The following is an 11,828-nucleotide window of genomic DNA, read 5'->3' as shown; positions in this document are numbered from 1 at the left end:
TTCCATTTTTATTTTGCTCTCTAGTTCTAGAATATCAGGGCAGTTTTCCTTGGCAATTCTTCAGTTATGATGTCTAGACTTTTTTTTTGGATCATGGCTTTCAGGTACCCCAATAATTCTTAGATTATCTCTGCTCTATCTGTTTTCCAGGTAAGTTGTTTTTTCCAATAAAATATTTCATGTGTTCTCCCTTTTTTTCATTTTTTGGTTTTGTTTTATTGTTTCTTGCTATCTCATGGAGTCATCAGCTTCTACCTGCCCAATTCTGATTATTAAGGAATTATTTTCTTCAGTGAGCTTTTGTACCTACTTTTCCATTTGGCCAATTCTACCTTTCAAGGAATTCTTTTCTTCAGTGAATTTTTGTACATTTTTTTCCATTTGGGCAATTCTGCTTTGTAAGGAGTTATTTAGTGGATTTTTTGTGCGTCTTTTACCATTTGACCTATTCTGTTTTTCAAGGTGCTATCAGTATTTTTTTTTCCATCAGTATTCCTTTACCAAGCTGTTGACTCTTTTGTGGTTTTCTTGCATAACTCTAATTTCTTTTTCCAATTTTTCCTCTACCTCTCTTATTTAATTTTTAAAATCCTTTTTGAAGTCTTCTAGGAATTCTTTTTTTTTTTTTTTGCCTGAGACCAATTCACATTTTTTCTTTGAGGTTTGAATGTAGTTGTTTTTACATCATTTTCTCCTGAGTTTGTGTTTTGATCTTTCCTGTCATTATAGTAACTTTTTTTATAGTCAGGCTCTTGTTGTTTGCTCATTTTTTTTTCCAGCCTATTTCTTAACTTAACTTTATGTTTAAGTTGGGCTCTGCTCCCGGTGTGAAGGGAGCACTATTTCAAGTTTCAGGGTATTTGTGCATCTGTTTTCAAAGCTGGTTCTGGAGATCAGTAAATTTTCAGTTCTTCCTAGGTGATATGATCTAAGGAGAGATGTGGAAACTGCTTTCCTGGCTTGCATTCTGCTCTGAGAGCAACCAAAAGTACTCCTTTCCACTTTGGAACTATGAATAATATTCCCACTCCTGCTAATGCTCCTATTTGCTCTGGGATTGTGATCAGGAATAGTGTATGGGCAATTTAACAGAGTCCTGCTCCCAGTGCTAGCAAAGGGTCCCATGTAATTTCCTTCTGACCAGTCTTCTGACCCCCTTACCATCTATGGGCTGAGAGCTCCGGAAGCCACTGGAAGCCACTTATGCTGAGTCAGTTGCTACCAAACCCTTCTGCTGGCTTGCCAGGGCTTGACCTGAATTGCATTGTGTTCTACTCTCACTCCAGTGAGACAGATGTTTCTTGTTGACCTTCTAAGCTGTCTTCAGCTAGAAAATTGTTTCACCCTGTCCTTTTGTTGGTTCTATTGCTCCAGAATTTGTTTTGAGGCATTATGTTAAAGTTCTATGGAGGGCAATTTGGGAGAGCCCAAATGAGTCCCTGCCTTTAGTCTGCCATCTTTGCTCTGCCCACAAATCCATTATTTCTTACAGCACAGAAGTATTCCATTACATTTATGTATCACAATTTGTTTAATATTTGGAACGGGTTTTCTCTTTCTCTTAAAAAAAGTGCTATATATAGACTAACAATTAGATAACTCTTGCAATGTCTGGCTTCCTTCATGGCTCAGCTCATGTACTGTTTGCTAAAGGAAGATTTCCTGATCCCTGCAGCTGGTAATGCTCATAACCTCCTCAAAGTAGCATTAATTAATTCATGACAAAGCACTTTTTAGGTGATTATTAAGTGCCAAGCACCCCTAAGCACTGGGAGGTAGAAATTTAAAAAAAAAAGGTCCTGCTCTGAAGTAATTTACATTCTAATCTGGAAGACAAGAATTATAAGAGAGTTCATCCCCAGGGTAGAGGGTAAGGCTTAGTGGTCTGTTTATGTGTCATATCTCCTCCAATAGAATGCAAGCATCTTGAGGGAAGAGACCATTTTTTGTTTTGTGTTTTTATTACAAGCCCCTGTACCACTGATCCTTGTGCATAGTAAGTGCGTAATCATTACTTATAGGATTGAATTTACTAAATCAGAAAAATAAACATTACATCATCTCTCTTACATTGAATGAACTCATTTGAAGGCTCTAGGGAAATTCAGTGTCTTCTTCCTCTACAATTGATTTCCTATATTTGAAAAATTATTGCTGTACAATGTTAATATTCTTCAGCGTTTCACTATTCTTACTGGTACTTGTGAGACGGATTAAATTCTATATTTTATGTGTAAGCCTGCTTAGCCTCGGAAGGAATGTTTCCACTTCATCTTATACTTAGCAAACCTAGATAATCTATGATGACTTTCCAAAGAAATGCATAGAATGAGAGACTCTGTAATTTAGCTGATAGAGTAACTCTAATTCTATTTGAAAGTTAGTCACTTGAAATAGTAAAAGGGACACATTATGGGAAAGTGACAGTTTATATTATTTAGATTCAGATAAACAGTGCTCTAATCCTCTTCTCTCCTCACCTCTTCTGTGCTCTCCCCTTCTCTCCTCTCTTTTCCTTTCTATGGCATACTCTGTCATGTCACTGAAATCTTCAAAACATTGGTCATTTTAATGCTATTTCCCCATAGAGAAGGATTGTTTCCCATAATCAGCTGTTCTGTGACTGCGTTCTGAGGCCGCTTGCATTTTTTTTTTAAAGGAAATTGATGTACAGCAACATTATTAGAAATGTCCTCAGTAAGGAAACACTTGAGAGCGACATTGTAGTTTTTATAGGGGAAGCAGATTAGTTGTTTTGTTTTATGGTTTACACTTGAATGAATGAATACATAAGTGAATGAATGCCCTTCATCTTTGAATAAAGTTTTGTTTGAGTAGTAACTGATGATATAATGATCCGTATCTACAGTATTAGTCTGAAAACAGAAGTTCATAGGTAACATTTGTGGAACTTGAAGGAACCTCAGAGGTCCAATTGCCTCTTTTTACTGATGAGGAACCTGAGACCCAGAGAAATTAAATAATTTGCCCAACGGCACACAAGTTCCTTGACTTTAAATCCTGCAACTCTTCTATTAAACCGTAGTCTGAAATTCGGGAGGATGAAAAAGTGGAGAAGAAAAAAAGTTGTATCATCTAGACTCAGATTTAATGCCATTCTTTACGATGGCTGGTGGAAAAGAGCAAGAAAGTGGAAAAAAAATGAGACCCCATTAGAACAATTAGCATGGAACTGGCCTTGGTTTTGTCACGTTGTTTTGCTTGACCTAGTTTTGACTGGCTTGAAACTTTCATCTTGTGCAATTATGGTCTTTGTTTTCACATAGCTCTTACACAGAGGATCTACTCAGTGTGCCAGGAACTTTCCCCCAGGGTTTGTTGTTTTTTTTTTTTTTTTAAACATCCCATGGATATTAGTTCAACGCTTGGGTTGTTTTGTTGATTTATTAGCATCGCTCTGGTCCACCTCCTTTTCTGGTTCAAGTATAGTGCCTATCCTAGATATATGAAGTCATATACTAACCCAATATGCTGGCTTTCCATCTGTATGACACTAGACTGGACAATTACCATTTCCATAGTTTTTTTGTTAATGGATCATTATTCTGATTTTTTGAGTTCTTGGATCTCATTGAGCAGATCTTTCTTGGTACATTCATCCGCAAACATAAGCATCTAGGGGACTTCACTTCACTGGAGGATTTCTACCAGAAGTTTAATTTGGGGGAGTGATTTACCCTCTTCAGGACTGAATTTCTTCATCTGCATAACAAAGGGGTTGGACGAGGTGACTTTCGAGGTCTCTTTCCACTCTTAATCTATGAGCCTCGGATGCTTTTCTATTTGAACTCTAAGCAGGACATCCTCTATGACACTGGAGCCCACACGTGTCACTATTTAATGCTTGAGCAAGAAACTGAGGGTTATTGACTGAGTTATTTCTGTGATTGCTTTTATTAAATCTCGCATGATCGTAACATGAACGAGAGACACCTTGTTTGAGGTGACACTTTAATGTATTTTGTTCTATCAAGGCAAATGATTTTTTTCTAATTAATAAGCAATAGGTAACAGGATCTCTTTTATAGTTTTAAAAATTAGGAACAGTCAACAAAAAACATAAAATATTTCCATATGTAAAGGATGGAAAAAGAGGATTGCATGTGCATGTCACACCTTGAATCACTAGTTTGGTTTCCTGAAGCATATGTCAAATTTAACATAGCAGTATCAACACTGTCTTTCTTGTCTGTGTTCCCTTCTGAATTTATTCCTATTCAAACCTGTGTACGCTTTAAATATTTCATTAATGTTGTTTTCTCCGATGTCCAGAGAGGATGTCTTTCTTAAAGTCATACAGGTAGTGTTTTTTTTTTTTTTGAGGGGGGAAGGCAGGGCAATTGGGATTAAGTGACTTGCCCAAGATCACACAGCTAGTAAGTGTGTAAAGTGTGTGAGGTCGGATTTGAACTCAGGTCCTCCTTACTCCTTACTCCAGGGCCAGTGCTCTACTCACTACTAGCTGCCCCAGTAGTGAGTATTAGAGTCAGAATTTGAACCCATGATCTCTGACTTCAAATCAAGTACCCTTTTTACCATACTACATTGCCTCCCAGTGAAGATACTAGAGACCACTAGTTCTCCAAGGAAAACAGCATCCAGGGAGAAGATCAAAGGGTCATGGCATTAGGAATCACAACTAGGATTTAGGAAAGGAAACAGTAGACAATGACGGAGTGTCAAGAATTGGTGGAATATCCCAGAGGTAAATCATCAAATGGTTCTGGAGTTTCAAATTCTAAAGATTTTCATAAAGAGACATGATACCTATCTGGCCTGAATGGTTTAGACACCCCCCTGTTTGGAGGAGGTATCACAGGATCATAGATTTAGAGCTATAAGAGACCTTAGAAATATCTACTCCAACTCCCTTATTTTACAAATGAGGAAATGCAAGCACAGAGAGGTTAAGTGACTTGCTTAGGATCACACAGCAAGCAGGTTGGGATGAGTTTCAAACTTAGTCCTTCCTGACTTCAAGTTCAGTACTCTGGATGCCATGTTTTTGTCTCAGGCAATTGGTCCAAGGGTATCTCAAATCCCTTTTCACTCAAAGATTCTGTAATTCTAATAGAATTAAAGATTCTGTGATTCTATGTCTTTTTATATACTTTCTCCCCTCCTAGAAAGGAAGGAGGTTCTTGGGAAACAGCATAATGACTAGGTTGTAGTTTTTCCTCCTCAAAACTATAAAATGATAGGACAACAGGTCTAGAAGGTATCACAGAAATCATCTAGTCTAACTGTATCATTTTACAGATCAGGAACCTGAGAACCCCTCGGGTTAAAGAACTTGCTAAAAATAAGCATCAGAGATGGATTTGAACCCAGGTCCTCTAACTCCAGAGTCTTTGGTGTTTCCAATGTACGATTAGACTTGATAATTACTAAAATCCCTTCTAGTTCCTAAGGCATGATGCATGTACATTTATTTTTCCACGCTGTGTTGAGCTGCTTTTGTTAACTTACTATATCTGTCCACGTGTGACATACAAGGGTTACAAAAGCCTCATGGAAACAGTGGTGACGGGTGTTATCTATAACATGGCAGACCTGTAGGCAGCCAATTCTACCCCACCCCCTTCAGCAGTTTAGAAATACTGCCTGAGCTCCTTCGCAGCTCATGAAAAAGGAGGAGAAAAGACAGTTGGGAAAGAATTGTAAAAATCACCTGTAGAAGGGGAGAAATTACCGCCTCTGGCTCCTTCTTTTCGACTCCAAGCCTCCACAGAGGAGAGTGATCTGTTCTGCCTTTCTTTTTCCTCAGCTCAGCTCAGCTCTAACCACCTTGTCCTTGAGACCTTACCTGATCTTCACAGCTGCTAGTGTGTCTCCCCACCCCCCACATCTCTCCTCAAGTTACCTTGGTACAGCAGTAACACCTAGCATTCATATAGCACTTTAAGATTTGAAAAGTACTTTTCACGTGTTATTTAATTTCATCCCCACAGTGATTCCGTGAGGTAGGTTCTAGTGTTATATCCATTTTACAGATGTGGAAATTGAGGTTGAAAGAAGTAACGTGACTCGGCGTATGGTCACACAGGTAGTAAGTGTCCGAGGCAGGATTTGAACTTGGGCCTTCCTGGCTCCAGTTCAGCACTCTATGCATTGTGCCATCTAGCTGCCCCTTTTATAGTTACTATTTATATATATATTTATTAAATAATTTATAAATATAAAAATATATTTTATAAATATAAACACTTTATTAAAGTGAAATTTATAAATAAATACATTTTATATTTTATATATTCATGTAGAAATAACATACATTTCTATTATAGTAATGTAATAGCAAACATGTTTATATATAATTTGATTTATATTTATATGAATTTATGAATATAAATGAATTCATAAATAGAAATAACATAAACTTTTCTAAAACATAATTTTATATGCTTGTACTTTATAATACATTTTATATTTTTGTATCTGTGTATATGGTTTTACCCTAATAGAATATAAATTCCTTGAGGACAGGCATTGGGTTTCAAGTTTTTTTTTTTTTTTTGCTTGCTTGTGCATGCTTGGTGCATAGTAGGTACTTAATAAATGCTTCTTTATTGACTGGTTGAATTTCTGGTCTCATCTCTAATGAAAGTCAGAAAATTGTAATAAACTTTTGAAAAGAGAATAAAAACAATGTTGATATCTATCAAAATATATGAGATACTTCCAAAGCTTGCAGCCCAAGCTTACAGCTCAATTTGTTTCCTAAGAAACATACTGAATACACATTAGTAAGAGAGAAAAGGAGAAAATTTGGAGGGGGGGTGGAAATCAAGCTAGTACGTAAAGGAACTCCAGGAAAGTACCAAAGCAGTTGTCTAAAGAAAAGTATTCAAAAAGGAAGCGACTATAAAGTTAAGAGCAGGAATAAATAGAATAAAAAAATCAAAGAACATTTTAAATGTTAAAAATCAGGACCTAGTTCTGGGAAGAGATCAATAAAATGGACAAAATATTAACAAATTTATTTTTTCAAAAGATAAAGAAAGTGAAAATCAGTAAACTTATTTAAGAAAAAGGAGAGATCTCAATAGAAAAAAAACATCTCAAAACCTAAGAAATTATTAGGAAATACTTTGCACAGTTATATTATCATAGACAGCAGGTGGTGCTAGTGAGCAAGGCAAGTTATGCAGCCAGAGGGCTGGAAGGGAGCAGAGGTATGACTTTCCGCTCGCTCTTGCCCCAAGGGACTACCTTTCCTTTCTAAGCCATTCCACTAAGAATAGCTACTGTTGGTTCGGAAACGAAAGTACACTTTTATATGCTTTGATGAGTGCAGCCTGCTCTCTCAATAGTGATTTGTTTCTAGGAGCAGCTGAGTCCGAGATGCATATGCCAGATGTGTGCAGTCTGTGTGCAGTCCAATACCATGGCCCCACTTTATCCTAACAACTCCCATCCCCAAATCAGTTACCATTGACCAAATCTTTGCTTTCATCTCTGTATAGTAAGAGATGCTATAATGTTCATGCTATCTCCCTTAAGCTCTGTCCATAACCCTAAGTAATACATGTACAACTTAGCATTTCTGCTGGCCAGCAGGGTTTTATAGGAGGTAAGTGAAAGCAAAAGATAAAAGATTAGACACTCTAGCCCAGTGGAAAAGTGGCTTTGCTAGAAAGTAAAAGACATTCCCAATCTGTCCCATCCCCTTGGGCTGTCTATTAGTGCCACAGAGATAGGGATCTCTGCCTTGGGTATTCCTGCTGGGTTATAGCACTACATCAGTCAATATCTCCTGATAAACTAGCATGGCTTATCTCTTGGCATGCTGACCCCTTCCGTCTCTCCATTCTCTTCTTCCTGCTTGCTTGGCTCTCTCCTGTCTTCTTTTCCCGCAACTCCTTTTGGAAAGAAAAGACTGAGCAAATTTGGGAGTCAAAGTTCCTTCTCCGAGTTTTTCTGCCTCAAAAGCAGGTTATATTAAAAAATTAGAGTGTTTAAAAATAGATTATCTACAAAACTATTGCAGAATTTGCACAACAGAAAATTAATTATTCAAATAGAATGGTCTCTGAAAAAGAAATAAGGAAAGTCATCAAAGCCAAAAAACACCTAGAGCACAACTGAGTTCTTTAAAACTTCCAAGAATAATAATCCCTATGTTTCATAGATTATTGTTAAATGTAGGGAAGTAGGGAATTTTTCTAATTTTTTTGTTGTTGTTTAGTAGTTTTTTAGTCATGTCCAACTCTTCATGTCCTCTTTTGGGGTTTTCTTGGAGTGGTTTGCCATTTCCTTCTCCAGCTCATTTTATAGATGAGGAAACTGAGGCAGACAGGGTTAAGTGGCCCAAGTTACACAGGGCCACACAGCTAGTAAGTGTCTGAGGCCAGATTTGAACTCAGCAAGAAGAATCTTCCTGACTCCTGGCCTGGTACTCTACCCACTGGGCCACTGGGTACTGGAGCTGCCCCCAGTACCTTTTAGGGATAGTTATAGGGTACACATGGGCCTGTGCTGGTCCTGGGATAGAGGACACCCTGGTAGGGAAATTCCTTCTATCTGTTCAGGTCAGCACCTTCTCTGCAACTTAATAGTTTTAGAGCATGGGTTCTTAAGCATTTGTGTGTGTGTGTGTGTGTGTGTGTGTGTGTGTGTGTGATGGACTCCTTTGGCAGTGTGATGGAGCCTGATGTTATTATGACATATTGTTTGCATTCATAATGCAAGGAAATGCTAAATTTCAGATAGAGATTAGTGAAAATAAATATTTAATTTTTTTCCCCATCCAAATTCACAGGTCCTCTGTAATTTTTCTGTGAATTGGTCCATGGACCCCAGGTTAAGAACTCTTGTTTTAAAGAGTTGCCTAAATCAGTGAGAGGTTAAGTGACTTGGTGGGGTCCCATAGCCTTTATGTATCAGGCAAATCTTAAGCCCAGGTCATTGTGGTTTCTAGGCCAAGCCTTTATTTATCAATCTATACTGCCTTTTTGTTCTGGAAAAAGTTGTGAACCTAACCATTACCAGAAAAAAAAGTGAATGAAGGAATATGAATAATTCTGTTTCTGAACAAAATTTTTTTGAGAATGAACTACTCACACACACATACACACACACACACACACACACACAGAGGATTCTTACTAGAAAAGAATAGCCGGGTATTCACAAATAATATTTTGTAGCAGTCTACATCTTTCCAGTCTCTGAGTCAAAGAAGATACAATTTCTCTGTGTTTATTATTTCTTTCCTTTTTTTTTTTTTGGCAAGTTAAGTGCCCAGGGTCCCACAGCTAGTAAGTATCAAATGTTTGAGGTCAAATTTGAACTGGGATTCTCCTGACTCTAGGGCCAGTGCTCTATTTGTTTCTATTTAAACAAAGGGTGTATTTGATTCAATAGAACAATTCCTGTTTCAAAGATGTTTGATAAGATACCTCCCATGCAGGTATCATGGAAGCTAGGTGGCACAGTGTACAGTCAGTCAACAAGCATTTATTAAGTATCAACCACCTACAAGGCACTCTGCTAAGTGCTTGTCCCTCTCTTTGAGAAGCTCCCAATTTAATGGCAGAGCCAACATGCAAAAACTATGTTCTAGAATAAAGAGAGATTGGGGAAGGCTTCGTGTAGAAGGTGGAATTTTAGCTAAGACTTGACAAAAACCATGGAAGCCAGGAGGTGGAATATAAGGAGGGAGGGCATTCTGGGCATGGGGATAGTCAGTAAAAATGCCAGGATCCAAGAGGTGGAACATCTTGTTTTAGGAACAAGGCCAGTGTCACTGAAACAAAGGATATGGGGGCAGAGGAGAGTACGGTATAAGAAGACTGAAAAGGTAAGAGGTAAGGTTTTAAAGGGCTTTGAATGCCAAATAGAAGATTTTATATTTAATCCTGGAGGTGAGAGGGAGCCATTGGATTTGGAGTCAGGAAGATTGGAGTTTGAATCCTGCCTCAGACACTTACTAGCTTTGTGACTTTGGGCAAGTCGCTTAACCTTTCTCTGACTCAATTTCCTCATTTATAAAATGGAGATATCACTTACCTTGCAAAGTTGTTGTGAGGATTAAATGAGAAAATATATGTAAAGCATTTTGAATTTGAGATATGAATGGTTGGTGGTAGTAGATGGTGGTCTAGGAGAGAGATTAGGCCTGGATATATATGTGTGTGTGCGTGTGCGTGTATGTGTGTATTATATATATATATATGTATATATGAATCATTTATGTTGAAATGATCATTAAGCCCATGGAAGTGAAATTGTATAGAGGAGAGGAAAAGATAAAAGAGCCCAAGAGACAGCTTTTGTGTACACTGATGATTTGTGGGTGTGTCCTAGATGAAGAACCAGTAAAGGATATGGAGGAGTGATCAGACAGAGCAGAAGAGAACCAGCAGAAGGGAGTGTCACGCAAACCCAGAGAGCAGATAATATCCAGGAGGAGTGTGATCAACCATGCTAAACCTTCAGAGAGGTCAAGAGAGATGAAGATTGGGAAAAGGCCATTTGATTTGGCAAAGAAGATATTGTTAATTTTGGAGAGAACAGTTTTAGTTGATTAAAGAGGTTGGAAGTCAAATTATAGAGGGTTTAGAACAAAATGAGAAGTAGAGACATCTAGGCTAGACAGTTTTCTCAAGGAGGAGAGGCATAGAATGAGCAAAAGGATGATAAGATCAAGAGAGGGTTTTTTAAGGATGAAGGAGACATGAGTATGTTTGAACATGGTAGGGAAGGAATCATAAAGAGACTGAGAAGGAGAGATTAAAGATAAGAGAGTGAGGATGATAGTGGGAGAAGGTGGCTGCAGATGATGCAAGGGTGCATGTAGAGGAGGTGATTTTGGTCATGTCTTCATGTAGTTCTGGAATGGAGGAGGAGATAGTGGGGGAAGATGGCAGAGAAATGTGAGGTCAGGAGGAGGGGAGAAGAGGGAGCTCTCAGCGAAAAGCTTCAATATTTTCAGTGTGAAAATATCGTTGTGGTCTGAACTCTGCAAGTTCCTGACCTGTGTTTGGGTCTGTGCGAGAGGAGACTGCTGCTAGACTTTGCTCCTATCAGTTAGCTGGAAAGCTCTGTTGGTTTAAATGCCATAATTGTAAGCTCCCTTCAGTCTGGGCTCGGTCTTGGTTATTCCTCTGCAATTTGGAATGTAAACTATTCAGGCTCTGCAGGCTGGAATGGGAGCCGGTTCTCACCTGTGTGCTGAAAGTGCGACCCTGCTGGCCCCCTGAGGTCCGAGCCGCACCGCTGCTGCTGCTGGCTTCTCGACTTTCTCCTTTTTCCATACACCACCCGGAGCTTCCCTGCCTAGGAACTCTACTCCTCTGATCACCTATCCGCATTACGATGCCCTGTATGGGGCTGGGGGTACTTCTTATGGGTCTGAGACCTCCTTTTGCCCCGGAGTGCCTGGCCCGACCATGTCCCCAGTGTCTGCAGATCTCCCTGTCAGTCTCCCTATGTGGAACTGGGCTGGACAAATGACTCACTGTCATTTTTTCTTGATTTCTCCTTCAGGGTTCAGTCTAGTGCAGTTTCTTGATCTGTTTTGGAGGCGTTAGTGGTGGGGGAGGGGGGAGTGGGGAACTCATCCCGCCATGTTCACCCTGAGAGCCGATTGTTAAATTTTCAGTGTGAGTTTCAGCAGACTGCTACATATAGGACTTGATTTATTTTTTGTTGATTGTCCGGGCTTTAAGAAAGTGATGGAGAAAATGTTAATGCGGATTAAACTTAAAAGTATGTCCTTAGTTTTCCTCTGGAGAGCCAGTTGTTAAATCTTTGCCAGCACACCACTGCCTATGGGGAAGAACCAGCAGGCCAGTTCACTAGGA

This window comes from Trichosurus vulpecula, chromosome 9 (genome assembly GCF_011100635.1).
Source record: "Trichosurus vulpecula isolate mTriVul1 chromosome 9, mTriVul1.pri, whole genome shotgun sequence".
NCBI classification, from domain to species: domain Eukaryota; kingdom Metazoa; phylum Chordata; class Mammalia; order Diprotodontia; family Phalangeridae; genus Trichosurus; species Trichosurus vulpecula.
Note: the sequence above shows the minus strand (reverse complement) of the source record.